Source organism: Leptosomus discolor, chromosome 21, assembly GCF_034619465.1.
Source record: "Leptosomus discolor isolate bLepDis1 chromosome 21, bLepDis1.hap2, whole genome shotgun sequence".
NCBI lineage: Eukaryota > Metazoa > Chordata > Aves > Leptosomiformes > Leptosomidae > Leptosomus > Leptosomus discolor.
The window spans coordinates 8,356,125-8,380,608 of record NC_141411.1 but is presented as its reverse complement, the minus strand read 5'-3'; positions in this window follow the sequence as shown (position 1 = coordinate 8,380,608).

The following is a 24,484-nucleotide window of genomic DNA, read 5'->3' as shown; positions in this document are numbered from 1 at the left end:
GCCTTTAGGGACCAGCATAAAACTCGCATACAGTGCCCGTGTTTTCAGGAGACTAAGACTCTGGCTGGTTGCCAACACAAGTGAGAAAAGGATAATGGATCTTATCCCTTTGAAGAACAGACACAATATAGCAGCCTTTCTCCTCCATCCCCTTTGAAGTACACGACAACACAGAGGAGACAATGAAAAAGACGGAAATTTAATGTGAATGCACCTAGGAGTAATCAAAAAAAGATCCTCTTCTGCAATTTGACCAGAAAAGCACACCCTTCTCGAAGGAAGGAACTCCCATCTAAAAGGAAGTTCATTCAGAGTGAGGGAGGTCATGAATGTGCAGCATACGGCATATGCTACACCTGTTCCTTATACAGACACTCATGGGGTTAAGAGAGATGATATGGTTGATCTAATCTAATGGTACACTGTGGCCAAGACGGAAAGCCAAGTCTCCTGTTACCATCCTCACTCCCACTGTTTGTGTCATGCCATTTCTGGGTTCATCAGAACACTTCATGAGGCAATTCAATCATTCAACCCAACAGAAAACCAGTCCAAGCAAAAAAGAAATGGATTTGCCCTCTTCTGGGCTAGTAAGCTCAGTCAGCAACGGACAGAGCAGGAAAGAACTGGTAGCACTGAGAGTGGCACTGAGAGTGGCGACTGGAAAGGAAGAAGACCACTCTCACTGGGCAGCAGTGTGTGGCTAGTCTGGTTCTTGGCATGCAGTAAGACTACCCTTGAATGGAATCAGTTCCTCAGTCTCACTCTTCACAAAGCATGCTGATTAATTAGTGCACAGCAAATTTGTATCATACCTTATTGCGCAGTAACTTCCAATGGCAGACATAGCTCTTCTCACGCTGGCAAAGCTTCATAAACCAATAGGGCAGCAGGGATCAATGCCAGCAGGGAAGCTGTCTCTGCTTTGACAGGGAAAAAAAAAAATCTAAGAAGAGATGCTTTCCTTCCAGAAAGGCAGTGAGACACAACTGCTGTATTCTCTCATAGGTACCCACTGGGGTGGAAAATGTTTTCCCTGTGGGAATGCTGCTTTCAGCAAGGTGTCAGAGAACAATGCTGTCACCAGCCCCAGCCACATATGATTTCCATGTCTCTTTCTATCTTTTCTTCTCACATAGTTACTTGTGCGCTTTATCTGGCTGGAGCAGGGCCATTTATCTCCTATGGTACATTGCTTCCCAGGTCAAGTCTGCCTCTCCCTTCCCCCTTCTCTCCTCAACAGCTTGAAAAACATACCTTAAATTCTGTAAAGTAATCGAAGGCCTTGTTCTCTGCCATCAAAAGAGTCTAAAGGGCTTGCTGTGAAAGATGCTGGACAGTTCTGGTACTGGCAACCTCCGTACTCCTGCCAGCCAAAATTCTGCTCGTGACGAGACTAAGACTATATCTCTCCACTACCGCTCTCTTCTGCCACTGCCAAAAGAGGAGTGAGAATAAAGCAGGATCCTCAGGGTCTCTGTACTGAAAGCAACTAAGGAGCAAAGAAGTGAGAATAGAAGCTGAAATGAAGGACTGAAGAGCACGCAGTAGGAAGAATGGATATGTGTGATTTGTGGTGTTGTATGAGCACCTGGAGTTTCAGTATGCCTGGGTCTATCCCATCTACACTCCACTTACTCTTAAACTGGGCTGTGAGAATAAATTTAGTGTTGCCTGCAGATGTGTAACCACTTCTCATACTGTACCTTTTCCGCTTGGCAAGAAAGCACTATCTCTAGCTAAAAGCTGAAAGTAAAGCTGTCTCTGTTTTTTGTGCACAGACTGACAGGTCAGTCTGTGTTGCTTCCCTCTGGTGAGGAAACTCCTGAGAGTATTGAGTCATTGGTTTCCTGCCATTGCTGGGGCAGAGCAGAAGCACAGTGTCTGACCTCAAAGAGGACTCAGTTCAGGGCTCCTACTTCTGCAACATTAATGACTGAATTTTGCAGATCCTGACATTTCACCTCAGCAAATGGTAGTCTGACAAGGACTGGCAAATAGGGAAGCTCAGAGAGGAGCCAACACATACCTGATTCCCACAGAGTCTGTTGTCTTCCTGCAAACAGATGACCTTCACAGACAGCCAGGTGGCAAGCACGTGGGAACACTTGGAATTTTTAGAGGAAAAATGTGGCAGGCTTTTTTTTTGCAGCAGGTATTTGCTCATCCTCTTGCTGACTCTCCATTTCCCAATTACCTGCAAAATGCCTTCTTTTAGAGAAGACTCCCATAGAAAGGTTTACTGCACGAGTGTTTACTGTTTAAGAGTTTCAGTCCAGAGCAAGTATGTCACAAATTCTGTCCCTTCTGGCAATCGGCCCTTAGCAAAAGATTTCTCTAATGTTTAAACTGAATGGCGGCATGCGTGTGCATTTCGTACTGACAAGTAAGAGGTTACGGCTGTCGGGGGCAGTTTGTTCATGAGCCAGCCAATTTTGTAGCAAGGATGCATTGGATCTGCGATGGAGGAACATTATGGTTTCTATTCCTCTGACAAACGTGCACGCTTCAAATGATGCCAGTCCTTCCTCAGCTTATCCTAGTGCTCACTGCAATTTATATGCCAAAACCATTGCTATTCCTCTCCCTGGCATCCCAGCTGGGAGAGCTCTGGGAAGGGAGAGAATCAATTTTCCTGGCAAGAAGTAGGTCACATGGCAGCATGTTTTGCCCATTTTTTCTCTGCCAAGCCCCATCCTAACATACCCTTGTCCTCTGCCGATTCTGATAGGCTGGTCTTTTTCCAGAGTGGACTGGGAAACTAGCTAAAAAAATAAAACAATCAACCAGCTTCTGCTCAATGCCAGATGCTGTGCTTTGTAAAAATGGCTCAGGTGAGATCCTGCTGGCCAAGTCAGTAGGAGATTTGCCAGTGGTGTACAGGATGCCACATCAGGCTTTTCCAGCAAGAAGCAGTCTTGGAATTTATTACAGAAAGTATCCTTTCATACTAACAACAACCACCCGCAAGATTTGGTTCCAAAGGAGTCCAAAATGCAGTGTACAGACTGGATGTAGAGGTGTAATGGATTAAGGATGGGAAATGTTTCTTTCGGATTCATTTTCAAGACAGCAGTTTTCCTATTTTTTTATGCCAGGCCAGACACTTCAAAAACTACAGGCATAACTGCTTCATGCTGTAGCCTGAATCGCTTCAACCATTCTGTCAGAGACATCCTCCCTGCACTAGTAATTTTCATCCCTCCTCTACCTCAGTTCACCTATATGCAGAATACAGCTAATAACATCCCCTCAAGTAAAGCACCTTCCATTGACTGTCTTGCTGAATATCGTGGTCAGCTGTTTTGGTCGTGGACTATTTTTTACCCCATGAATTACTGGGCAGCATCCAGCATAACTGGGAACTCTCAGTACTCCTATAATAAAAGAAGTACTTGTAACACTGGCACCATTCATAAGGCAGCATGCCATCCTAACCACCAGCTTAACCCATCAGCTCTCGGCACATTCCCAGGTTTAGGCTTGGAATCTTGATGACTATGACAGACCACCAGGATACATGTCCAGCTGTTAGGATGTGCTTCTTTCCCCTTCCTCTGACAGGTACCAGGCTACCAGAGTCTAAGCAGCAACCTGCAAGATGGCTCAAGGCTTCCACTGGGAGACCATTTCCTATGCCAGCAAGCAGTGCCTGGCATCTTCCATGGCTCACTCCTGCTCACTGTCATTTGTATTCCAAAATTAAGCCTCAAAATTAATGAGGAGATTAACTTAGAGAATAAGATTCAAAGTTCTAGGTTGCTGCAAACAAGACACCTTGGATTAATCAGCATACATGTTTAAAACAGATTATAATGACTGGTGGTGTCAAAGTGGAGCTGAAAAATACAGTTTATAAAAGCGCTGGATTAAGCAGGCAGCTTCATGGCATCAGGCAAAGCAGAGGGAATAACTGCATCACTGAAAAGCATACACGTCTGCTTAACTCTGACTCAAAAAGATGCATATGCCTGTGTCCAAATTTGCATCTGATTGGCTTTGTTCTTAAAAAAGATACTCGAGTGTTTTGCTGTACTTCAGCATGACACAAGAAACAGGCGTGCAGTACCAAAGCAAGCACAAGCCACATCAATGCATGTGCAAAAGACCAAAGGCTTTGCACTTATTGTGTGAAATATGATTATTACCAAAAGGCAAGTGCACATGCAAAAAGATTTCTAGTGCACTCAATGTGATTTGCCAGTGTGTCGCATGCTGATCAACACAGCACACTGCAGTCCTAATTCTGGAGTCCTTAAAATCAACTGTGCACTACAGCTGCATATGATAAGTGCTTCACTGTCGGATTTTCCTTACTTCAGATTTGTTCCTCTTTGGACATCTTTCTAAGTTGGTTTTATTTTATGAACTGTTTTAGTTGCTTGAGTCTCTTTTCATTCATGTTAGCAGACCAGTCAGAGCAGGGACTAGCAATGGGGCTCTGGTCTTCCCTATGACACTGACTTTCCAGCAATCATTGGGCAAGCTACTGAAACTCTGGGACTACTGAGGATTAAAGGCGCTTTATGCTCTCCTGCCAAAACTGGGGTGACAGGAAGTGGATGTGACTTCAGTTTGCTGTAAAGTTTCTTTTGCTTGTGAAAAGGGCATTTCTAGGTCTCCCTCTCTCCCTGCCTCCATTTATCCAGGTCCCTGTTGATTGTGGGAAGTGTGGTGGGTTTCCACTAGCGCTTTTGTTGTATTTTCTTCCTCTGGTTGAGGAAAGGAAGTGATGGAGCACCTTGGTGGGCACTCAACAGCCAGCCAAGGTCAACCCATGGCAGTTTGCTTCTACTGGGCTCTCTGTTCCTGTTTTTTCCTTCTTGCATGTTTCTTGTACCCCATCGCTTTTGAAAGTTTCTACCTCTCCGTTCCTGTCTTTTAACTTCTCACTTAAGTCTCTTGAACCCAGTCGCTTTTTAAATTTTCTTGCAACCTCTCTCTTGCTCTCCCCCTCCCTGACCTAATTTTAATTTCTTGCCTATGTTTCTCGTCTCCTGTTGTTTTTCACATTTTTGCCTGCATCCCTTTACGCAGGTCCATATACCTATTCTTTTAATTCTTGTACCCTTTCACATTTAAAATATTCTTTCTGCTTTTCCCTCTGTCCATCTCCCTGTCTCTAGTTCTTAATTCTTCCCTCTGTGTCCTCTACCCAACCACTTCTTCAGTTTTGCTTCTTCCATCTGTCACCCTGCCCCCATGTGTTATTTCTTGCCTGTGTTTCCCGTACTCCATCGCTTTTTGAAATATTTGTTCTACATGTGTTTCTATTTGGCTCCCTGTTTCTATTTTTAATTTCTTGCCTATGTTTCTTTTCCCCTGTTGCTTTAGAATTTGTCCCTGGCCCTTGTTTTGCCTCTGTCTCGTCAGTCCCTTCTGCCTCACTCCCCATCTCTCCCATTTGTCTCTCAGTCCCTATTTTCTGGTGCAATCTCTCAGCTCTCCTCTCTACACCCTTGTCCCCCTCTCCATCCCTCTCTTGTTCATGGTGTCCCATTTTCTGGCTCCCTCTCCCAATTTCTTAATGCTTTCCCGTGTTTCTTGTGCCTCACTGCATTGCAATTTCTCTTTCTCATTTTCCCTCCCTCTGGCACCCTGTCCCTCCTTTTTTAATTCCTCTCTCTGTCCTGTATGCTCTCACTTAAAAAAAAAAAAAATTCTTCCTCAATTTTCTTCTATCCACCTCCCCGACCCTATTTTTAAATTATTTCTGTTTCTTGTACCCTGTTGCTCTTAAAGATTTCTATCTACTTTTATCCCACATCCTGTCTTTATTTTTTAATTATGCCTTATCTTTCCTTACCACCATCCTTTTAAATTTTTCTTTCTCTGTCTCCATTTTTGTTGGCTGTCACTTTCTGTATTTTTATATCTTTCCCCTTTATTTCCCTAATCCCTATTGCTTACACTGTATTTTCTACATCTACTCTTTGCTTTTTGATATCTTAAGTTTTAACTTTTTCTTTTTCTTCAGTGCCTTTGCTTTATAGATTTTTCTTTCTACTTCTCCATTACTATTTTTATTTTTTTCCCTTATTTCCTTAATCCCCATCACTTTTAAAAGTTTCTGTCTACAGACTTGCTTGTCTGTGTTTCACTGTCACGGTTTGGCTGGTCCAGAATCACAGCCCAGCAATGCTCAGCAGGCTGTTAGCAGTTTGAGTCAGCTACAGGTGTAGCCCGGACCATTGTGTCATGCTCAGTATAAAGCGGGAAGGTTTGCTGAGGAAGGGGATCTCCCGCGGGGCTCCTGCAGGGCTCTCTCCTTTCCCTGCTTCTCCTTGCTCCCGAGGACCCCTCTCCTGTCGATCGTGGCTGCTGCACGTTCATTTGGCCCAGTGTAACTTTGCATGCCTCTGTTGGTAGTGGTGCTGTCTCGTTAAACCCGATTTCACTTCGACCCGCAGGTCTCCTCCCCTTTTCTCGACGCCCCTCCCTGGCTAGTGAGGGGTCATCGGGGGACAGGGCAGCTGTTGCCGTGTAGCCCCGGACACGGGCTGGAGGGGCACGTTCGCTGCCTTTTCTGTCCATCGCCCCCGGATTTCCTCAGAGCCCGCGCTTCTTAAATGGGCTTTCTGCGCGTTTCAGTTCGCTTTGCGGCGCTCTGCTGCCACCATGCGGCCAAGGGCAGGTACTGCAGCCCCGACCCGCGCATGCGCGGTGTCGCTCGCTGTTTCCACGCTGCCGTTCGCCCGCAGCGGCCATGCGAGACCGCGGGGGCTGCCTGGCGCCGTCTGCTGCCTCCCGGTAAGGCAGCCCCGCTGCCGCTCCGCGGGCGCGGGGCCGGCGCTGCCGTTCTGCCCCTCGCCCTCTGCCCGTTCGCGCGCCGGCTCCGGCCCCTCCGGCGCGTCGGTGGTGGGCGGGGCAAGCGCGTGCCGGGCAAACGCGTGCCCGGCAGCAGCACGGCGGCGCGCCGGGGGAGGGCCGAGGCCACCGGTGAGGCGAGCGAGTCATCCCTTTCGGCGGGTGCGCGGGGTCTCCTGGTCGGCGGCGGCCCGGAGGTGCCGTCCCGCTCCCTTCTCCCGCCCCTGGTGCGCGTGCTTTGGCGCTGCCCAGCGGTGCTCCCGCCCGCCCAGGGGTGTGTCTTCCATGCTCCCCCCGCCCGGCAGGGGGCGCGCTTTGCCGCATCCCCCCGTCCTGGTGGGCGCGTGTTCCTGCATCCTGTCGCGCCGCCGGAAGCGTCACTTCCGCCTCTCTCCCCGCCCCTCCGGGGCGCGTGGCTTCCTGCACTCTCCGGTGCACCGCCCGGCAGTGCGAGTCGCGGCAGGAGCGGCGCGGTCACCGAACGTTGCGGGGCTGGGGCTGGGGCTGCGGCTGGGGCTCTTCTGGCTCGGGCTCCGCCGGGGGAGCGGGTGAGTGGGGAGCGGGCGATCGACCGGTGGGTCCCGGGGAAAGCCGTGAGGCGGGCGGCCAGGCCGGCGGGGCCCGTGTCGGAGGCGCGGAGCGGGGGGGGGCTGCGGGCGGAGCCGCGCCGTGTGGGAAGGAGCGGGGGGGAGCCGCGCCGTGGGGGGGAGGGTGGGGAGGGCGATGTCCCCGCAGGGCCGGAAGCCGGGCAGGCGCCTCTCGCGACACGGCGGGAGCGGCGGTCCCGGGGCGCGGCGCTGCCGGGCTGCCCTGCCGGTGCGCCGGAGCGGGCCGGGCGGTGCTCGCCGGTGTCTGGGGCGGGGCGGCGGGGCCTGCTCGGTGCCGGGCAAAGGGGACGGAAAGGGGCCGGCTGGGGCTCCAGGGGGCCCTGCCCGGCCCCTCGGGCAGAACCTTGCTCGGTCTTCTCGCCGCTGGCCGGGCGACCTGACCAAGAGGTTCCTGTTCCGCCGCCTCTTCCCGGCGTCGCGTTCCGCGTCCCACGAGGGAGATCCCGCGCGGGCGGATGCGGTCGGTGCTTGGGCGATGGCCCACGTGGGGCTGGGGGAGCGCGGAGGGGCCAGGGCGAGTGGAAGGGCCCCGCCGCCCCTCCCCACCCAAGCCCGGGGCAGAGAAGCTGGAGACAAAACGCCGTTAATGGAGCACGGTTCGTTCCCCGGGAGGTCTCTTGGGAGTCGAGAGTGGTTTTTTTTTCCGGGCCGAGGAACAGACTTTCCTCCGTGGTAAGTGCAGAGCTGCCTGTTGCCGCCTTGAGAGTTTCTCTTCTCGTGGTTCACCCTGATTTTATGGGTGGGGTGGAGATGGCTTTTTATTTTTAGATGCCCGAGTACATTGTCAGTAACCTGTGGTGTGAGGACAGTGAACTCTTGAGCACCTAGATGCCGGTAGAAATGTAACCAAAGACACAGGATGGACAGTGATGTTTAAACTTGGTTTATAGTCGATTTGGTTTTTTCATTAGAGTGTTGATGACTGCTTGTCCTGTGGTTCAGTCCACATGCTATTCCGTGGAGCCCTCAGTCTGGGACTTTTATGTGTTAAAAAAAAAAAGCTTGTCCTTCAAAAAAAAGAACTAGTCCTTCGTAGGACTGAGGTATAGACTTGGGGAGTCTCTTAAAGACGTGATCAGAATTAAAGCTGGATTTCACTTAACGTTGCTGCTGTTTGTCTTTGCTTTTGTTACTGTCCCCACCGCTCCGTCATGATTGGGAGCTCCGAATCATGCCCTTTTTTTTTTTTCCAATTTGTAATGCCTTTCTCCCCCCTGCCCCTCTCCTAGGACTGTAGCGTACAGACCCTTCATTTAAACGTTAGTTTGTTTCCTCACAATTGAGTTCTGATGATTGAAATCACAGAAATTACACCTGTCTGTCTTACAGATTCGGAGTATTTCTGAACATGTACCCTCACAGACAAATGCTGTGGGGATACGCATCTTCTGCACTTCATCCTCCAGCAGGACAATCCGCCGAGACGGGGACGAGCTGTGAAGGGGCAGTTTCTGCAAGGAGGCGGTTGACAAGGACAGGTGGGTCGCTGTACATTTTAAGGATAGTATTCGATTTGGGATGTCTAGGGTGAGGAAACCCTGGCTCTGTGTAGGCTTGAGAAAAGGTGCGTAGTTATCTGTGTCGATCTAAGGAAGGGAGTTCTGGTGAGACTGAAGCTGCCAATGAGTCAGAAGGAGGAAAAAAAAGAAAAAAAAAAAAAAAGGCAGAAAGCACCCAGTTTTCTATGAAAACCAAAATCTCTAGTGGCCTGTCTCAACAGCTGTACCAAAGATGATGCAAAATGCTTTTTCCTCCACTCGGTTGTAGTCATTGCAAACCTTCGCCGAAATAGGAAGCTTTTGATTCCTAGCCCGCTTTGTGCTAAAAGGTGGCTTGTTTTTTTTTTTTTTCCTCTCTCAGCAGACTATCAACTGGCATCATTTCACCATGGTGACCCTTTCTTCTGCCCTGGAGGTACAAGACTGGCCCAGAGGATCCCGAGTGGCCTGCAAGGACAAGGTACATCTGCCCCGTGCGTCTGCATTTTTCCCCAGGTACTTGTAGTACGGACTTTAAAGTGAACGTGAAGAACGTGCCAGCTCTCCTTCTCTAGTTTTGATAGGAAGTGCTTCAGCAGAAACACTCAAAATAAGATCTGTTCTGGAGCACGTTGTGCCTGTGTGAAGTGTACTCCCCTCCGTTTATTTGCTCTTCCTGAGAGTGTGCGTAGCTTTCTGTTTTGTGTGCTTGCTGAGAAACGATTCTGTGAGAATCGTGTGGTGCTGAAAGGGGAAAGAAACTGTGTGTCAGAGTTTGGATGTTCTGAAGAAATGGACTGTGTTCCAGATAAAAGCTTTCTCCTTTTTCAGTCCTTAAGTGTTTAAAATATCTCATAGGGGTACGTGAAAACCTGACTGAGATACTGACATCTGTACTAAGAGCAATCAAGGTCGTGGGTTGGGGTTTTTTTTGTGTTGTGTTGTTTTGTTTTGTTGTTTGGGGTTTTTTTGCTTGTTTGGTGGGTTTTTTCCCCCCACCTCTCTCTGGCAAATCTTCCAGTCCTGTTTGGTAGCCTTAAGCATTGCAGAACTGGGTAGTTGATTTCTGCATTGTGTCGTCATCCCTGTCCGTCATCGTCCCGTCCGTGTGTGTGTCGTGTGTGTGTGTGTGTCCCAAAGTAAAATAGTATGGGGATCTCTTATCTTACTAATTTTTTATAAGTTTCATTTCTGATAGGAAAAAACCCCAAACAGTTCATGTTGTGTAATATACAAATGAACTTGCCTTGTTTAAACTGTAACCGCCCGCGAGCTTCAGGGTACAATTGAAGAGGGTGTTTAAGCAATTCGGTATTTCTTCTATGTGTTTAAAAAGAGAGGCTGCTGAATGTTATGGGTGGTTTTCCCCATATTTGGAGGGAGCACTCCAAAGTACTTTATTTCTGTCTGGCTTTCGGTGGTGCATTTCCCTGGCCATTTGGTGGCATCTCTCCTGGGCGGTGCAGCTGCCCAGATGTCCCTCCTAATGGTGTAATGCACAAGAAACCCCCCAGTCGGATGGGAGCGGTGTATTTTGGAGACAGGTGATTTAATGGTATCTGCTTGCAGCTGGGTGAGTGCAGTTAACGCAAACATCAAATCAAATACTTTGGTAGTGTAAGCATTTTTGTTGGATGTACATGAACATCCACGTGCTTTTTCGGTATAAAGTGAACGACTGAGATTTGTTCTTTCTTTAAAGAACGTTTTAAACATGACTTTGTTATGTTTATTTAGAGTTTTACACTTCACTCTGCAGATTTATTGACTGAGCAAGCGAGACGTGCAGCAGCAGCGGCGGTGGCGCAAGGGCTGTAGCTGTTGTGGTGAGTCCGAGGATGGTACGAGGTCTTCATGCGGTCTCACGGGCGGGGGGGGGGGGGGGTGTGTATCTCCCCCCAGGGGTGCTGTGAGAAAGGGACGAGACGTTTTCCAGCACTATCAAGGGTGTTTGCTTTTATGCTGAGAATGCTTTCAAAATTGTATTGATGAGTCTTAGTATTGATTTTTTTTTTTTAAATTTTTTTTTAAGCGTACCGATGGCTCTGGCTTTGAACAGATGTGTTGTAGTTTGAGCTGACCTCCTTTAGCTCAACTGCTATCCTATCCCTCATTCTCACTGAATTCTTCTGCTTTCTCCTGTGTTACTTTTCTCATATGCTGAGACATAACTTGGGATTTTTGTTCTTGAGCTGCCGTGTTGTGTCTGGTGCTGCTCGGCAGCTCCCCCTGCCCAGGTTTGCCTGCCGGCCGTTCAGCGTGCTCGCCCGGCGGCGCCAGCCCTGCGGCCGGAGGCTCCTGGCTCTGTCTCCAGCGGGGACCTGCGGGTGCTGCAGCCGGGGCTGTCCGGTGGGGAGAGTCCGGGGCCCAGAGGGTCTCCTCCCCGCTGTTCTGCCCGCCCCCGCCCCCCCCATCCCTGTCGTCCGTCGTGTCGTCCCGTCCCGTCCCCCCCGTCCCCCCCCCAAGTGATTCCCATGGAGATGTTGCCCCATGCGAGGTTTTTGCGGGACGTGCCCCCGAACCCCCTGCCCTCCGACCTTGTGCCCCCTCCGCCCCACCATGCTCGGCACCGCCCTCCCACCGCCCCTCGGGTGCCGCCTGCACCCGCCGACTTGCCCCTCGCCCCCAGCCCAAGCTCAGACCCGCCCCTTCCCCGCTCCCGCCCCGCCGGGGGCGTGTCCTCCCGCCCCAGGGGCGCGGGGCCGGCGGGCGCTCGGCGCGCAACGCGCGGGGCTGCAGCGTCGGGGCCGCCCCGGGCACGCGCCGCCCGGCGGGCACTGCTGCCGCGCGGCCAAAGCGCGGTCCCGCAGCGCGGCGGTCGCGCGCCGGGCGTGGACCTTCCGGCGCGCCGGCGGCGGCTCGCGCATGCGCGGTGCGCGAGAGCAGCATGGCGGCGGGTGAGGGGCGAGGCCGGCGGTGAGGCGAGCGAGCTCCTTCGGCTGGTGCGGGAGTCTCTGCTGGCCGCTGGCCGCCGGGGGTGGCGGGACGGGAAGCCTCAAGGCCCGTGCTGCGGCGGGCAGCCCCGGGGAGCTCCCGGGAGCTGGTGGGAGGGAAGAGGGGAAGGAGGCGGACGCCCCTCCAGGCGCCGGGTGCCTTCCCAACTCGCCAGAGCTCCCCTTGAGCCTTCCCCGGCCCCGCTGGCCCTGCGCAGCTGCCTCCAGCTCCAGCACCTCCCCTGCAGCCTGTCTCCCCAGGTCATCCTGTTGTGATGGCAGCAAGCTGGCCCTCGGATGCACTTGATTCTGCCTTAACGTGGATGCCATTAGCTGCAGTGCAGGGAAAAAGTGGCATCTCCAGAAGCTGCTGTGGAAGGAGGCGATTTGGCCGGGGATGATCGACGGTCATAATGGTCACTGATTCTCCTTGTCTCCCAGAGGCTGCACTGAGGGCACAGGTGTCCCTTCCTCCCCTGAGGATGCTGTTGTCTGCACCCGCCTCGGTCTTGCCTGGGTTGTCTCTGCCTGACCTCGCTCTCGTCGCGGCGTGGGGGCAAAAAGGGGCGGGCGGAGCGCTTGCTGGCTGTGGGCAGTGGACAGGAGCTGCTGCGGCTGAAGCTGGAGAGGCCAGAGAAAGGTAAAGAAGAAGGAATCAGAGGCCGGCCGGCCGGCAGCTGCCTCCCACCGCAGGCAAGCGGAGAGTCCATGTGCGTAACCCACGGCGTGGTACGGCCGTGTGACGCATGAACGAGCGAGGCTACATGTCTAGGAAGCCTTGTCTCGCAAGAGTTGAGACAGCCATGTAATCTTTTAGGTGGAGAACCACCATGTGACCGGAGCTGCAGAAGAGGAAGGGAGGAGAGGAAGAGAAGGAAGCGTCTGAACGGGCAAATTCTCCTGGCAGCACTGAGAACAAGGGATGCGGTGAGTCCTGGGCCCTCGGGGCCCCATCGCCCCACTTGTGTGTCCCAGGCCCTCCCTATCCCCCTCCCCTGGCCCCCTGTCTTTCACATGGTGCTGTGATTTCCCCCTTGCCCGCCCCCGTCTTTTTTTTTTTTTTTTTTTTTTTCCCTCCCCTGTCTCAGTCTCTCTCTGTCCAGCTCCTGGTCTCTAATTTTAAATTCCCCTCTCTCTCTGGAAGCCTGTCAGGACTTTTCTCTGTCTGGCTCTCTGTCCCTGTTGTTTAATTCCTTCCTGTGTGCCCTTTTAGGCCTCACCATTTTTATTTGCTCGGTCTCTCTTGGTCCAGCACAAGATCCGGATTTTTTAAAATTCCTCCCTCTCTGCCCTGCAGCCTGTCGCTTTCGAAGTTCGTGTTGCGATTTCATTCCTTTTGCCGTCTCTCCCTGCTGGGATTTTTCAATTCCTCCCTGTCTGTCTCGCAGCCCGTTGTTGCTTTCTTGTTCTCTCTGTCTCTGTTGGGCTCCCTGTCCCTGTCTTGACCCACTTCTAAAAATGCCTTCCTCTCTGCCTCGTATGCATTGTTCTTGAAACTTCCGTTTCCCGACGTCTCTCTGTAGGTTGCTCCTGGTCCCAGATGTTTATTTCTTCCCTCTCTGTCCTGTGGCCTGTTGCGATTTGGTGTTTCTGCGTGTCTCCTGTTCCCGGCTCTCGGTCCCCGTTTTTCAGTTTCTCTCTCTCAGCCCTGTAGCCCACTGCTGTTATCTGTCTGTCCTCATCTCTCTCTGGCCAGTTGCCTCTCCCCACATATGTGGTTCCTCCCTCTGCCCTGTGGCCCGTCACTGGTTTTCCGTTCTCTGTCCTGCTCCTTTTCCCCGAGTCTTCAGTTGCTCCCTCTCTGTCCTGTAGCCCATCAAGGGGCTTTGTTTCTTTCTCCATCGCTCCCTGTCCGTCTCCCTGCCCCATCTTTTTAATCCTTCCCTTGCTGCCGTGTGGCGGCTCCCCGCTATCTTCCCTTTCTTCATATCTCTCTCTGGACGGCTCCCGCTTCCCTGTTTTTCAGTTTCTTCCTTCTGGGCCCTGTAGCCTGTGGTGATTGTGCTGCTTTCTCCTTCTCTCTGTCCGGCTGTGGATCCCATTTCTTTAATTCCTCCTGCTTCTCCCTGTAGCCTGTCTTTCTGTCTGCCCTCTCCCCCTTTATCTGTCTCCCCACTCCACCTCTGGCGCCCTGTCCCTGTGTTTTAATTCTTCCCTTTCTGCCCTCCAGCTGTTGCTGTGCTTCCTGCGTGTGTCACACTGGGTCCGGCCCCTCATCTCTGTCTTTTCATTCCTCCCGCTCCTCCCTGGAGCTTGTCGCTGTCATTTTCTTTTGCTGTTGCTCTGTCTGGCTCCAGATCCTCGCAGCTTCCCCCCACCCCTGCCCCGCCTCGTTGCTCCTGGCTGTTTTTTCTGTCTCGATCTCTCTGTGCCTGGCTCTGGCTCCCTGTTGTTTCACTCCTCCCTCTCTGTCCTGTAGCCCATCGGCACATTTTCTTTCGTTGGGCTCTCTTTGGCCGTTTCCCTGTCCCTGTTGTTCAGTTTCTTCCTTCTCAGCCCTGTAGTGTGCCGTGATTCTTTTTCTTTCTCCCCCTCTCCCAGCTCCCAGTCCCTCCCTTTTAATTCCTCCCTCTCCGTCCTGTTGCCTGTCAGGAGTCGTGTGTCCTGGAGTCCCCGGCCCACCCCCCCCCCCCCCAGCCCCTTCTCACTTTCGCACTTCCTGTCCGTGTTTTTTAATTCCTCCTCCTTTGCTGTGTAGCCTGTTGCTTTTTTCTTTTCTCCATCTCTGTGTCTCAGTGCCCCCATTTTTTAATTCTTACTCTCTGCCCTCTACCCTACCCCTATTTTCACCTTTCTCTGACCCTCTGTATCCAGCTCCCTGTCCCTATCGATTATTTTCTCCCTCTTACTCCTGCACCCGCTGCTATTCCCTGCTGTCGCCATCCCTCTCTGTTCAGCTCTCTGTCCCCAGATTTTAATTCCTTCTTCTGCCCCTCCGTAGCCTGTCTGGATTTTCCCCCTGCTCTCTGTCTGGCTCCCTCTCTCTGCCTTTTCATTCCACATTCTCTGTCCCATAGCCCCAGGCTATTTGTCTGTGTTTCTCAGTCTCTTCTGTCTGGCTCCCTGCTGCTGTTTTTTCTTTCCTCCTTATTTGTCTCATAGCCCATCACTGTTTCGTGGTTTGTTTTTTTTTTTTCTGTCTCTTTGTCCAGCTCCCAGTCCCTGCTCTTGAATTCCTCTTCCCTGTAGCCCGCTGCTGTTTTTTTCTGTTCTCGATCACGCTCTGTCTGGTCCCCTGTCCCTGTTGGTCAATTCTTCCTTCTCTGCCCTGCAGCCCCTGCAGTCTTGTACTTTTTTCTGTCTCTCTCTGGCCGGAGCTCTGTTGCTGCTCATGAGTTCCTCCCTCTCTGCCCTGTAGCCTGTTGCTTTTGTCCTTTCTCCGTCTCGCTTTCTCTGGCTCCCTGATGACGCTATTTTAATATTCCCTCCCTTTTTGTATGAATCGCTATACTTTTTGCTCTCCAGCTTTTTTTTTTTTTTTTCCTGGCTCCCCGGCTCTATTTTTTAATTCTTCCACCTGTAGTGTGTAGCTCTGTGGTTTGTACCGTGTTGTTGTTCCCCCCACCCCCGCCCCTTCCCTCCATCGTTGGCTGTCTTGGCTCCCTGTCCCTGTTGTTTCATCCTCCCTCTCTGCCCTGTTCTTTGTTGTCTTTCTCCATGTGTCTCGGTCCAGCTTCCTGCCCCTGTTCTTCTTTCCTTCCTCTCTGTCGTGCTGCCTGTCCCAGTTTTGTCCTGCGTCTCCGTCCTCCTTTGTCGGTCTCTGCCCTGCTCCCTTCTCCCTCTATCTGCTGCCTCTCTTCTTCTCTCCCTGCTGCTTCTTTCTCCACCTGTCGGGCTCCCTGTCCCTGTCTTTCTCTCGCCATCCTGTTCCCTGCCTCAGGCGCTCTCGCTGCATCCGCTACCTGCGTGACTGAAGAAACGTTCGCAGTCTCCTTTGCCCTCCCAGCTGCGTTTGCAGTCCCTTCACAGCAGGCGAGGGGCTGTGAGGGAGCCCAGGGGAGGAGGTGCTGCGCTGCGGGGGTCGAGTGATGGCCCCCCGCTCCTGCGGCACGGCCCAGCCCTCGCCACAGCCGCCGCACGAGCTGTGGGCTCGTTGCCAGGGCCGCATGGCTGCCTGCGGGCGTCCGGCTCGGGCACCATGCTCAGCGCTGCATCCGGCGAGCAGCAGGCTGTCCTGCCGGCGGGCGCCGCCGGTAACGGCCGCGCGATGCTGCAGGGCCTGTGGGATGGGGCCGCCGTGCCCGCTGCCACTTCCCCGTGAGGAAAGGCCGCTGCTGCCCCCTGGGCACAGGGCTGGTGGGCGTGCTCTTTTCACCCACCTGGCTCCCTGACCCCGTTTTCCTTCCACAGACCAGGACTCTGTGTCCTTTCTTTATCTGTGTCTCCCCCTCTCTGTTCTTTTCCCGGTACCTCTCTTTCTCTGCTCCTCAGTTCCTCTCCCTCACCTTATTTTTCTCTTTCTGTTCCTCTGCCCAGCTCCCCATGGCTGTGTTTTCGTTCTCCGTACCTGCTGCCCCAGCGTGGACTGCCGAGCGGTCCCAGGGAAGGGTGAGTGGACGGGCTCTGAGCCCCAGAGCAGGCGTGTTCCTCGCACTTAGATGGGTTTGCAAATAAACCCTCGCTCTGTCTCCTTTGTACTTGCTGAGCAGCGGTCAGAGAGTCCAGGGGAGCAGGTACACAGCGGGGGTAAGGGGCCATGGCTGCAGCTGCGGGCTGGTGCCGGAGGAGCCCCGGAGGGAGCCAGCGAGGCTGATGGCGATGGCCGCTCTGTGTCATGGGGCCGCAGCCCCAGGGGATGGTGCTGCTAGGGCACGCCTGCCCGAGAGTGCCGACAGCAGACGTCGGGCCCCGTCAGGGCAGCTCCCAGGGGTTTTGTGAGCTGGTGGAGAGGAAGGAGGAAGAGGGGCAGATGGCTGCCTCCGGGCACCTGGAGGCCTTCCCACCCCCTGGAAAAGTGCTCCAGCCTGCGCGCCCCATGCAGCTGCCCACAGCTCCAGCACCTGTCCCGTAGCCCCTGACCACCCCAGACCCTGCCCTCGCAGCAGCAAGCTGACCCGCGAACGTGCTTTATTGCCCCATAAGCACGGGTGCCGTTGGCAATGGTCTGGGGCAGGAGGGGGCGTCTCCAGGAGCTCCTGCAGAAGGAGGGGTTCCTGCCTGGGGAAAGGGGTGGCCGTCGCTGTGGACAACAGTTGGCCGTTCTTTGTGTCTCCCAGGGGCAGCGCTGAGGACTTGGTTGCCGGTTCCTCCCCGGGGATGTTGCTGACTGCACCTGGCTCAGGTTTGTGTCCTTATTCTCCCAGTTAAAGCGGTTCCGTTAGTTTAATTCCCTGCCCGGTCACGTTGCTGGTGCCGCAGATACCTGCAGTAGAAGAGCAGGTGTCGGCCTTTGCGGTACGGGTCGCTGTCTTTGCTCAGTGCTTTGTACCCCGTGACACGGAGGCAGGTGAGGAAACTCCCCGCTGCTCCTCCGGCCGCCCTTGTGTCTGCTGGGGGTCGCCCCAGCCCCTTTCCCAGGGGATTGCAGGAAGGGTGGTGAGCAGGGCCCCGGGTGTACGAGCCCTGGCCTCTGCACAGGGAGCCCGTTCTGCTCCGGGGCTGCTGCGGTGCGGGCGCTCCGCTGGTCTGGTCGCTGGCGGCAGCTCTTGGAGCCGGCTGGGCTGCGCGGGCGTCGGGGGTTTGCTCACGGCAAGAAGCGGAGGCGTCGGTGTGAGGGAAGAGTTTCGAGACCGGCCGAGGTTCGGCTGTAGGCATAGTAGGAAGTACCCTTTTATGCAGTTGTTTTTGTTGTTTCAGGCTGGCGGTTTTCCGCTGAGGGTTTGGGGGTGGCAAAATGGTTTAATAGCCTGCCATTTTTTTTTTTTAAATTTTAGATGCATTGCATTTTTTTGGAATTCCTGACTATGGGAGATGGAACCTTGTTTTTTTTCCCCACCGTTTTTACTGTGTGCTGTGTAAGTTGCTGATGTCTTGATCTATGCTCTTTTTTCTCTCTTAATAGGACTGATGGTGAAATTGTCCAGCGAGGGTTAGGGTGAGCATCTTGTACTCGCCTGTATACGGAGCTTGAGAGTTTCTCGAGAAGGCATCTTCCCCAGAACTTCTCAGAGAAGAGGGTCTGCGTTCTTTGCGCTGGTAACAGTCTCCAGCCAGGGTCTGTCTTCTGTCGTAGGCCCGGGCACGCGAGCCTTCCCATGACTCCGTTTCTGACTTTTTCATGACGCGCCTGATGAGACGTGTCGTAGTGCCGGTCACAGCAGTTACGTTTCCGTGTAGTTTTTCACCTGTTGTGTGTTTAGCACCGGTTTCTGTGGTTGTAAGGTGCCTGTGTTAGATCTTTCAGCCGCCGTGGTTTTTCCGTCAGCTGACCGCCGCTGTGATTCCTTGAGGGGTTCAGTGGTAAGGAGGCGGTCGGTGGTGCTTGTTCCGTGTGCGCTATACTGCACATTAATGAGGTCTCGATGCTCCGGAGGTTTATTCTTTTGCGGTAGGCGGGCGCATCGGTAGCCGCACCGAGGGTCTCGTGCTCCTCGACTCACCGGGGTACCGCCGACCGAGCGCTCCCCGTCTCGCGCGAGAAGCTCCACACACAGATCTGTCCAGCACGTCTCGTGTCCGAGAAGGTGACGAGTGGTCCAGGATGCGCTGGGGTATCCGCTGTCGAGCGGTCTGTTCTCACGGAGCCCTCTTCTGGGACGACGACTTCTCCGCGTCCTGTGGATGTTGGGTCTTGGGGCCCGGCTTCTCGCGCGTCCACCGTTGCGGTTGCGGCCGCGGCCGTATCTTTTCGTCAGGGGCCGTGGCATTTGACTTCCGGGGTGGAAGGTGCTAAGGGTCGTACGCGTAGGGCCAGGTGTTGCTTTGGCTTTGGTTTTCTGTGATGGCTGGCTGGCTGTTGTTGGAGTCTAGAGGGTATTCCTACATGGAAAGGAGATCTCCGGAACCGTTAAGCTGTTGCTCCGCAGCCGGGTGACTCGTTCGATGCCGTTTTCAGATGCAGTGAGACGAGCCGTGCACCAAAGGGTTAGAGGAGGGGCGGGGGAGCGGCCATAAGAAGGTGGGTTGGCACGCAGTGTCAGCGGGCAGATGCGGCCGATGGCTGTGTGAGCAGCTGACAGGTCTTGGTAGGTTTGTTGTATTCCAAAGGCACGAAGTAGCGAGCGAAGCAGGGTATCGGCACTGCGGGTGGCTGGGGCGAGGTGAGCTGGGACTGGTGGGCTGCAGCAGAGAAGTTACTTTTCAGGCGTTGTGTCGTTTGTGAAGTTTATAAGCATCCCTTATGGGTTGTGTTTTACAGGTGGTACCGGAGCCTCAACGCGGCAGCTGGCAGAGGTAGGGTGGGTGGGCGGCCGAGGTAGAGGAGGAGGAGAGGGGAATGGGCACGGGCAGGCTGTGGTTTCGGGCGGTATCTCAGCACGTGCCTTTTGTTTTGGCTTTCGCAGGTCACGCACGTAGCCTCGGAGGGGCGAAGCTGCGCGCCGACCAGCGGCCTGAGGAGGCGAGGCGGTTGTCAGCCGGGCCGGCGTCCAAGAGCGGAGCATCCTGCGGCAGCTCGGTCAAGCGTTTCTGTGCGTTTGTGCAGGTGTTACGCAGCTGCCTTTGGAGTTGGGTAAGCTTTTGAGGTGGTGAGCTAAGGAGCAGCAAGGAGGAGCGTGGGGCTGGTGATTTCTCCCAAGCGTGACGGTATTTCTCTGTCTGTTGCTACCTTAGGGGGGCCGCAAGCGATGACAGCTGCAGCGTCCAACACGGGAATCGGTGCGGAGCAGTTGAGCGGAAGACCACGTTCCTTTTGAGGAGGAGGGTGTTTCGAGGAGGTCTGTGGTGACCCGTGTGACAGCTACCACTGTCAGCGGTGTGTGTGGTTTTTTTTTTTTTTTTTCTGTAGGCGATGAGGAGGAACGTGGCAACTGCAGGAGTAATCAGGTTAGTTGATGTGGTTTCTGCTGAGGATGGACGCGGATCCCCAGCCCTCTGGAAATGAAGCTGAGGGACCAGGGACCGTTGTCCTGCAGTGCGTAACTTTGATTTCAGTTGGAAAAGGGATTTTCCTGGAATGGAAATCTTTCTCCTTCAAAGAAATTGCGTTGTACGAACTGCCTGTCGGACTCTGTGTGCTTGGCTGTAGAAGTCATGAGCAGTGAGACTTTTTGCCCTCTTTTGAAAAACAAAACAACAGCAAAGTCAATTTGTTTCCAAAGACTGAAGCACAGCAAGTGTTCCAAAAGTGGATGGCGTCACTGGTCTTTACATTCTTGGTTGCAACGGTCGAGATACGATTAAAAAATGTTCCTCTGCGTGCTTTGGTACAGCCAGAAGCCTTAGTGCATCTGCCAGTCCTGTTCGGTGGCCTTACCTGTTGCAGCCCTGGGGATTTGAATTTCTTTTTTTTTTTTTTCTTTTTAATGAGTAAAACCATGTGGGGGATCTATTATTTCACTGATCTTTTCCTGTCATATATGAAACTCTAGAGAAAGTTAAAATTGTATAATTGGCAGAATGACTAACGCGGTTTAAACTCGCTGCCGAATCAGTACAGCATGTAATGTATGAGGTGTACTTAAGCGGTCAGGGGTTTCTCTAACTCTTTCCAAGCCAGAGGCAGCTGCATGTTACTGAGTTTCTTCCCTGTGTTTTGACAGAGCGCTCTGAAGTACTTGGTTTCTAATCATGTGACATGATAGAACAAGGTGGGGCAGGAGCAGAGTCAATTAACAACTGTGTATTTTGGAGACAGGTGTAAGCATAGATCTAGATGGGGGTGTACAGCCTTGTTCTGCAGCAGCGCTCTAAGGAAGGGCATCAAACATGAGCAAGAGCAGTTGCTTTTCTGCTAAGAAGGGGTTGGAAATCGTATCTGTTTGTCTTTCTATGGAGTGTTAAGTATTCAAATCACTCTGGTTTGTAGAGGATGTGTCTGTATTTCGGGCTGGTCTCCTTCAGTTCGACTGCTCTCCTGTCCCTCGTTCTATTGAATTCCTCTCCTTGCTTCTGTGTTGTTCTTCTAATGTGCTGAACTATGGCTGGGGCCTTTTGTTTCCCGATGTCTTGCTGTGAGTGTCCGGTGCTGCGCAGCAGCTCGCCCCCCCCCCCCCAGGTTTGCCTGCCGGTGGCTCAGCACTCTCGCCCCGCGGGGCCAGCTCTGTCTCTGTCCAAGCTTTCTGCCACGGCTGTCCGGTGGGGAAAGGGGCAGTTGTTGCTCTGGGGAGCCCGTCCGGGCGTGGTCCGAGACGGGGAACGTGGCAGAGCCGAGTGCGAGCAAGAGCCATGGCACCGTCCTTTGGCGGACGCCCTGCCACCCCTCTGCTGTGCGGCAGCCGGCGTCGATGATCTGGCGGGGGGCAGGCATCGAGCATGGATTCTGTCTCGTGGGCTGTGGCAGGTGAGTGCTCGTCTGTGGGTTATGCCGGGGAGAGCCGTTGGTGTCGGTCATCCCCCACCCCTCTCCGGGTCCCCCTGTACCCCCAGTGTCAGAGAAAGACGCAGGTGCTGCTGCGCCGCTGTGACCGCACGGGGGTGCTGCGTGAAACGGCGCTTTGTGCTGCCTGCGCGTGGGGGGTGTGCGGTACTGCAGGCCGGGGTACGCGCATGCGCGCTGGCGGCCGCCCGCGGCGCGCTCTGCTACCACGATTTGACTAGGGTTGGGTACTGGGGCGTGGTACACGCGCGTGTGCGGTGACACCGATTTGTGGCGCTCTCTGCTGCCACCCTGTGACCAAAAAGCAGTACTGCAGCCCCGAAGGCGCTGCCGCGCTCCCTGCTGCCACCCTGTGACCGAAAGTCGGTACTGCAGGCCCAGCGGAGCTTTCCGCGCTCCCTGCTGCCACCCTATGACCAAAAAGCGGTTATGCAGCCCCGGCGGCGCTGCCGCGCACCCTGCTGCCACCCTGTGACCAAAAGACGGTACTGCAGCTCCGGGTGCGCGCTGCCGCGCTCTCTCCTGCTACCGCCTACAGTGAGTGGGCTACGCACCGGACGCTCTCACCTTTGTGCCCCGCGGCGGCCCCTTCCCCTGGGGATGTTTGGAAAGGCAGTGGGCGGGGCCTGGGGTAGATGAGTCCCGGGCTCTGCCCAGGGAGCTCCTTCTGTGCGAGGTGAGAGCTGTGGGATTGGGCAAGCTCCAGCAGCACCCACAGTAGAGAGAGCCCTGGGATGCAGCTTGGGCTTTTTTTTTTTATTATTTGTCAGCAGTTTCATACGGAGTGTTAAGGGGTGATGAGAGGGTTCTAAAACACACAGCTTTTTTAACTGACAGTTTTGCTGTGGTTTTGTTCTAGGTTGTCCTGGGTTACAGTGCAAAATGTGCCAAAAGAAAAAAATATTCTATTACCATCTTCAGGAGCTGTTGAGACCAGGTGGGGCGGTGCTCTCTGCCTCCCCCCCCCCCCCCGGACTATCTCCTGTTACTGGGCACAACAATGCCTTATCGCCTGACTCATCGATAACTCGCTCCTGGACTATCTCCTGTTAATGGCCCATCAAGGAACTGCCTCACGACTCCCCATCCCATTGTGAGATGCTCCGCCCGGGGGGGGGGGGGGGGGGGGGGGGGGCGGGGGGCGGGGGGGAAGGAGCCAAGCAGTCCATGCCAAATAAAAACAGAGATTTTGAACACCCTAGCAGCCTTCTTCCAGTGGATTCCCAGAGGAGCTTTTCCCCCCACTGGAGTTCCAGAGGACAAGAGCTACCTACCTACCACTGGACCTTCGGAGGAAGACCAGACTCTTTTACCTGATTGCTGCTTCCACAGAACTACATCCATCGCTTCAGGAGGACTGCAGCCAGCATCTTATCGGACTGCTACTGCCACCCTAACAGGGTGTCAGGTTGTATTCCTGACTCTGTCAGTGTAAACCAGTGGGTTGTTTGTTTTTTCCCTGCCTTGTGTTATATATATATATATATATATATATATATATTTATATATATATATATATTAGTAAAGAACTGTTATTCCTATTCCCCATATCTTTGCCTGAACGCCCGTTAATTTCAAAATTATAATAATTTGGAGGGAAGGGGGTTGCACTTTCCATTTCAAGGGAGGCTCCTGCCTTCCTCCACAGACACCTGTCTTTCAAACCAAGACATAGGTGCACTGGATTTTCCTGGAATTCTGAACTTCCTGCAGGATGGCAACTTGTTTTTTGTGACAAGGGTTTGTGATCCCATTTCCTTTCCTAGGACTGAAGGTGAGATTATCGAGTAGCATGAGGATGTGCACCACATCTGCACCTGTCTATGCCCCCCCATACCCCTGTCTCTGCCTTCAGGTGGGGTTTTTCCCATGCCACCCCGATCTTTGTGGCCTTGACTCCCGTGTGTGTGCCTGGCCCTACTTGTCATGTCCCTGCCTCCCATGGGCCTGCCTTGCCTGCTTTTTTTCACGGTAGGGATGGACAACGACAAGAGTATATGTAAGAAGGCAGTCTTTATTAAGTTGCAAAAACCAAGATGGCTGAGATGGTGCAGCAGAAAAAGCGTACCCTTTTATAACCTTTCTTATCTGTCCACCTGTTCATGCACTAAGGCTGCTAAAATGATTCGCTCAATAGCTTTGTCCATTCACCTCCATTCACATAATGATTGGCTGGAGCTCCTACTGTATTTCTCACTGTACCTACTGTTCTCTTGCCAAGTTTCTGCTCTGTGGTATTACTTGCTCAGTCTCTTCTTGCTCAATCTCTTATAACTTCCTCAAACTTGTTTACAACATTCTTCATCCACTTCTTCTGTCTTTTCAAGGGTATACTGGAATGCTGTCAAGGTCAACTTCATCTTCCTCAATCAGGTTATCCCTGACAGATTTTTGTACCCACTTTATGGGTGTGCATAGCTCACACCCTATCCTCCCCCTGTGCACCTGCCTTCCTCCCCCCCCCCCCGCCCCCCCACCATGGGTGTGCCTTGCACCTGCCTCCCATTACCATGTTTTGTGTCCCCCCCCCCCCTTGTCCCTGCTCCATGCACCTGCCTTGCCCCCACCGCTACAAGAAGTGCTGCTCCAGATGCAAACTGTTTTAAACAAACTGTTTGCATTCCAAACTTCGCTCTGGCACTTCCTTGGGCCCAAAATGCCATCACCAGTAGATATCAGGGGGAATGAGGGGCACCCAGCAGGGACACCCTGAAGTCTCATGGTTTCCATCAGGCTTTCCCAAGGGCAGGGGTGGGTGGGAGAGTGGAAAAGCAGTATCGCTTTTTACATTTTCTTCCTACATCTCCCTCTTCAGAGCTCCTTGTCCCTGGGTGCTTGTTCTTGCCTGTGGCCCCTGTTCCTGATGGGCTCCAGGTGTGGCCAGTGGGGCTAATAACAGGGCCGGCCCTCCTGTGGGCTATAAAGGGGCTGCCTGAGGGAGCTGATAAAGGGGAACTGGCTGAGGAGGTAGCTGGAGGTACCTCCAGAATGGAATGGCTGGTCCCTGTGGTAAGGAAGGATCCCCCTGAGCTGTCCATGATGGAGCAGACCACCAGCACACGTTGCTGGCAGCTTGGTGCCTGCATCGGCTGTGTGTGTGAGCCGCTGGCCAGCCTGGCAGTGGAGGGGAGTTGAGAGAAAAGTGTTGGGGTGCTGAAGATCTGAGCTGGTGCCAGGAGCTGGGGTGAGTCACACGTTCTCCTGTGTGTGTCCCGGTCCACCTCTGCTGCCCTGCCTGCCGCT